Here is a 6,757-nt window from a genome sequence, read left to right on the forward strand (position 1 = left end):
ATTGGAAGCGATTGCTAGCCTTTCCATAGTCAAATTTTCATGCACAATATAGAACGTGAAAATTGTGAGAGGAATGTGAGATTTCCACTTTCTATCAAAATAAGATCCTCAAAAAATAGAATCCATGGGAATCCATGTTTAAATAATGCTCATAGAGTCTATGATTGGATAATCACTGTACTTTTCTCATCTTTTCCCAGTCCAAACAGGCTCCTAGTGATGAATTTTCCCATTCATATAAGGGAATTGAGTGTGCCTAGGTTGGAGGCACTTGCCCGGAAAGAAACAACCAATAAAATTCTCACCCTAAATCTCCTGTAACGTGGCATCATTTACTTGAAACTTGCATCATGTTCCATAGGAAACTGTGGTGATTGAATGCCCACCATTAGGGCCTGTTTGGCTGGGCAGATTGGATGGATTTGGATGGTATTAGAGTAGATTGTACGAATTTCAAGGTAATGACAGTTGCGTCAATAGATTGGTGCAAGATCTATGGGATTGCTATATCCCGGGATTGCTATTTCTGGTCTGTTTGGGACGCCTGGCCAATCCCGGGATTAAACTTTCCAATCCCTTTTAATCCCTTGAACCAAACACATCCCAAGCAATTTTAAAGGGATTAGGGTGGATTGGATGGGATTTAAAGGTAATGATGGTGATGTCAGTGGATTGTCTTAAGATCCATGGGATTGCTATATCCTTTTATGGGTTTGTCAGATTGTGACATCAATTTGAATTTCTATGTTTTTTTATTGTTTTTTAATTTTTTTATTTACAATGTCTTTTATGTTACTGGCATAGGCATTCATATATATATTGAGAAATATGATTGAAGTGTTGGACTAGCATGTGCATTTACACCATTTTTTTAAATGTTGGTGACTCATCCACCACATGTGTCATAAAACATGTTAATCCACTGCATTGCATTCATCAGGAATCAAGCTTGGGGGTAAACATTTTTGGCTTTTATTCAAAAACTCAGGCTGTTTTAACTCCTAGTCTGGCCACTTATAAAATTATACCTAAAAATTGTAAATATACATCATATGGTCCACTTCAGTCTTGGAATAATACAATTTTTGGGTAGTTTTTTTCATCATGATGAGCCAATACTATATGAATGGATTGGATGCACAGGAAACAATAGTAATTCACCATTAAAACTTAATGTGGGTTGAAGAAATTTTGAATAGAGCTGATATTTGTGTGGTTTCTTCATCCTAGGTCTTTGTAAGCATTTCATTGCCCTTGTGTGGTGAAGTCTTTGACTGGTACGATCCATCATTTAGCTTGATATATTAGAATTGCATGCGAGACTTTTCATCTATGCAAGTGGTTTAATATTATACTTATTAATTGCATTATTAATTTTTTGTAAAAATACAATGATGGCAAACTCCTTAATACATTGTATTTGGTAGATAATATCTGTATGGGTCCAATCATCTGATAGCACTTTCTTCATTTTCAACTTTTAAGGAGGATGGTGCATTAGGTTAATTTCCAACTTTAATTTTTGGTAAGGTGCAGGTTGAAAATGGACCCATTGGTTAATCGAGATTTGGCTGTAATGAATAGGGAGTGGATGACACTAAGTTTCCCTGACCCACGTTTTCTTTCTGGAATCAGAAGTTTTTCAAAGTTTGCACAAGAAAACCTTTCTGGTAGAGAATTTGTTCCTTGTCCATGCACCACTTGCAGATGTGCACGTTTTCCGGTTTCTTATGATGATATGGAAATACATCTAATGAAAAATGGATTCGACCCAAGCTATAGGGTTTGGAACATGCATGGGGAACATGTATCACCTAAGTGTACTGTACGTTGGATAGGCCGTGTTTATGTATTTGATCGAAATTAATGGAGCAGTCCCGGATGTGCGTCGGAGCTATTCGGAAGAGCGGGGTTCCCTGGAAAGAGGGAACCGCTATTATGACCATGATGAAGCTGTCCATTTTTTATGGACAGCATTGGAAGGGGCCTGGCATTTGCATCGGATGGCCTTGTTTATATCTGTATTTGCTTTGCAGGGACCATACCCTTAACCTTTCTCAATTCCCTAAACTTAAACCTACACCTAATCCTAATCGTAACTCCCTAACCTAAACCTATCTTTAAACTTGAAAACCCAAACATAAACCCGACCCCGAACCCAAACCCGATATCCTAAACCTAAACCTTAAGCTATTCTCAATTCCCTAAACCTATGTCTTATAACCTAAACCTAAACCTAAACCTAAACCTAAACCTTAACTTAGACCTATAACCTATATCCTAAACCAAAACCCATGACTTAAAATCTTAACCTATAACCTAAACCTGAACATATAACCTTAACCTAAAACCTAAAACCTAAACCTAAACCTATAACCCAAATGTATTCTCAATTCCCTAAACTTAAACCTACACCTAATCCTAATCGTAACTCCCTAACCTAAACCTATCTTTAAACTTGAAAACCCAAACATAAACCCGACCCCGAACCCAAACCCGATATCCTAAACCTAAACCTTAACCTATTCTCAATTCCCTAAACCTATGTCTTATAACCTAAACCTAAACCTAAACCTAAACCTAAACCTTAACTTATACCTATAACCTATATCCTAAACCAAAACCCATGACCTAAAATCTTAACCTATAACCTAAACCAAAACCTATACTTAAACCTATAACCTAAACCTGAACATATAACCTTAACCTAAAACCTAAAACCTAAACCTAAACCTATAACCCAAATGTATTCTCAATTCCCTAAACTTAAACCTACACCTAATCCTAATCGTAACTCCCTAACCTAAACCTATCTTTAAACTTGAAAACCCAAACATAAACCCGACCCCGAACCCAAACCCGATTTCCTAAACCTAAACCTTAACCTATTCTCAATTCCCTAAACCTATGTCTTATAACCTAAACCTAAACCTAAACCTACACCTAAACCTAAACCTAAACCTTAACTTATACCTATAACCTATATCCTAAACCAAAACCCATGACCTAAAATCTTAACCTATAACCTAAACCTCAACCTTAACTTAAACCTATAACCTAAACCTGAACATATAACCTTAACCTAAAACCTAAAACCTAAAACCTAAACCTAAACCTATAACCTAAATGTATTCTCAATTCCCTAAACCTCAACCTACACCTAATCCTAATCGTAACTCCCTAGCCTAAACCTATCTTTAAACTTGAAAACCCAAACATAAACCCGACCCCTAACCCAAACCCGATTTCCTAAACCTAAACCTTAACCTATTCTCAATTCCCTAAACCTATGTCTTATAACCTAAACCTAAACCTAAACCTAAACCTTAACTTATACCTATAACCTATATCCTAAACCAAAATCCATGACCTAAAATCTTAACCTATAACCTAAACCTCAACCTTAACTTAAACCTATAACCTAAACCTGAACATATAACCTTAACCTAAAACCTAAAACCTAAATGAATTCTCAATTCCCTAAACTTAAACCTACACCTAATCCTAATCGTAACTCCCTAACCTAAACCTATCTTTAAACTTGAAAACCCAAACATAAACCCGACCCCGAACCCAAAACCGGTTTCCTAAACCTAAACCAAGACCTATAACCAAAACCTATAACCAAAACCCAAACCGACACCTAAACCTAAACCTAAACCTAAACCCTAACCTAAACCTATAACCAAAACCCAAACCGACACCTAAACCTAAACCTAAACCTAAACCTATAACCTAACCTCAACCTAGACCTAAACTTAAACCTATAGCCTAAACTCAAATCCCTAAACCTAAACCTAAACCTAAACCTAAACCTATAGCCTAAACTCAATTCCCTAAACCTTAACCTAGACCTAGACCTAAACCTAAACCTATAGCCTAAACTCAATTCCCTAAACCTCAACCTAGACCTGATCCTAAACCTAAACCTAAACTCAAATCCCTAAACCTTAACCTAGACCTAGACCTAAACCTAAACCTAAACCTATAGCCTAAACTCAATTCCCTAAACCTTAACCTAGACCTAGACCTAAACCTAAACCTACAACCTAAACTCAATTCCCTAAACCTCAACCTAGACTTAATCCTAAACCTATACCCAAAACCCAAACCGACACCTAAACCTAAACCTAAACCTAAACCTATAACCTAACCTCAACCTAGACCTAAGCTTAAACCTATAGCCTAAACTCAAATCCCTAAACCTTAACCTAGACCTAGACTTAAACCTAAACCTATAGCCTAAACTCAATTCCCTAAACCTCAACCTAAACCTAAACTTAAACCTATAGCCTAAACTCAAATCCCTAAACCTTAACCTAGACCTAGACCTAAACCTAAACCTAAACCTATAGCCCAAACTCAATTCCCTAAACCTTAACCTAGACCTAGACCTAAACCTAAACCTATAGCCTAAACTCAATTCCCTAAACCTCAACCTAAACCTAAACCTAAACCTATAACCTAAACTCAATTCCCTAAACCTCAACCTAGACCTAATCCTAAACCTATAACCAAAACCCAAACCGACACCTAAACCTAAACCTAAACCTAAACCTATAACCTAACCTCAACCTAGACCTAAGCTTAAACCTATAGCCTAAACTCAAATCCCTAAACCTTAACCTAGACCTAGACTTAAACCTAAACCTATAGCCTAAACTCAATTCCCTAAACCTCAACCTAAACCTAAACTTAAACCTATAGCCTAAACTCAAATCCCTAAACCTTAACCTAGACCTAGACCTAAACCTAAACCTAAAACTATAGCCCAAACTCAATTCCATAAACCTTAACCTAGACCTAGACCTAAACCTAAACCTATAGCCTAAACTCAATTCCCTAAACCTCAACCTAAACCTAAACCTAAACCAATAGCCTAAACTCAATTCCCTAAACCTCAACCTAGACCTAATCCTAAACCTAAACCTAAACTCAAATCCCTAAACCTTAACCTATAACCTAACCTAAACCTATAACCAAAACCCAAACCGACACCTAAACCTAAACCTAAACCTAAACCTATAACCTAACCTCAACCTAGACCTAAGCTTAAACCTATAGCCTAAACTCAAATCCCTAAACCTTAACCTAGACCTAGACTTAAACCTAAACCTATAGCCTAAACTCAATTCCCTAAACCTCAACCTAAACCTAAACCTAAACCTATAGCCTAAACTCAATTCCCTAAACCTTAACTTAGACCTAGACTTAAACCTAAACCTATAGCCTAAACTCAAATCCCTAAACCTTAACCTAGACCTAGACCTAAACCTAAACCTATAGCCTAAACTCAAATCCCTAAACCTTAACCTAGACCTAGACCTAAACCTAAACCTATAGCCTAAACTCAATTCCCTAAACCTCAACCTAAACCTAAACCTAAACCTATAACCTAAACTCAATTCCCTAAACCTCAACCTAGACCTAATCCTAAACCTATAACCAAAACCCAAACCGACACCTAAACCTAAACCTAAACCTAAACCTATAACCTAACCTCAACCTAGACCTAAGCTTAAACCTATAGCCTAAACTCAAATCCCTAAACCTTAACCTAGACCTAGACTTAAACCTAAACCTATAGCCTAAACTCAATTCCCTAAACCTCAACCTAAACCTAAACTTAAACCTATAGCCTAAACTCAAATCCCTAAACCTTAACCTAGACCTAGACCTAAACCTAAACATAAACCTATAGCCCAAACTCAATTCCCTAAACCTTAACCTAGACCTAGACCTAAACCTAAACCTATAGCCTAAACTCAATTCCCTAAACCTCAACCTAAACCTAAACCTAAACCTATAACCTAAACTCAATTCCCTAAACCTCAACCTAGACCTAATCCTAAACCTATAACCAAAACCCAAACCGACACCTAAACCTAAACCTAAACCAAAACCTATAACCTAACCTCAACCTAGACCTAAACCTAAACCTATAGCCTAAACTCAAATCCCTAAACCTTAACCTAGACCTAGACCTAAACCTAAACCTATAGCCTAAACTCAAATCCCTAAACCTTAACCTAGACCTAGACCTAAACCTAAACCTATAGCCTAAACTCAATTCCCTAAACCTCAACCTAAACCTAAACCTAAACCTATAACCTAAACTCAATTCCCTAAACCTTAACCTAGACCTAGACCTAAACCTAAACCTATAGCCTAAACTCAATTCCCTAAACCTCAACCTAAACCTAAACCTAAACCTATAGCCTAAACTCAAATCCCTAAACCTTAACCTAGACCTAGACCTAAACCTAAACCTAAACCTATACCCCAAACTCAATTCCCTAAACCTTAACCTAGACCTAGACCTAAACCTAAACCTATAGCCTAAACTCAATTCCCTAAACCTCAACCTAAACCTAAACCTAAACCTATAACCTAAACTCAATTCCCTAAACCTCAACCTAGACCTAATCCTAAACCTATAACCAAAACCCAAACCGACACCTAAACCTAAACCTAAACCTAAACCTATAACCTAACCTCAACCTAGACCTAAGCTTAAACCTATAGCCTAAACTCAAATCCCTAAACCTTAACCTAGACCTAGACTTAAACCTAAACCTATAGCCTAAACTCAATTCCCTAAACCTCAACCTAAACCTAAACCTAAACCTAAACCTATAGCCTAAACTCAATTCCCTAAACCTTAATTTAGACCTAGACTTAAACCTAAACCTATAGCCTAAACTCAAATCCCTAAACCTTAACCTAGACCTAGACCTAAACCTAAACCTATAGCCTA

The sequence above is a fragment of the Magnolia sinica genome, chromosome 4, assembly GCF_029962835.1.
Source record: "Magnolia sinica isolate HGM2019 chromosome 4, MsV1, whole genome shotgun sequence".
NCBI lineage: Eukaryota > Viridiplantae > Streptophyta > Magnoliopsida > Magnoliales > Magnoliaceae > Magnolia > Magnolia sinica.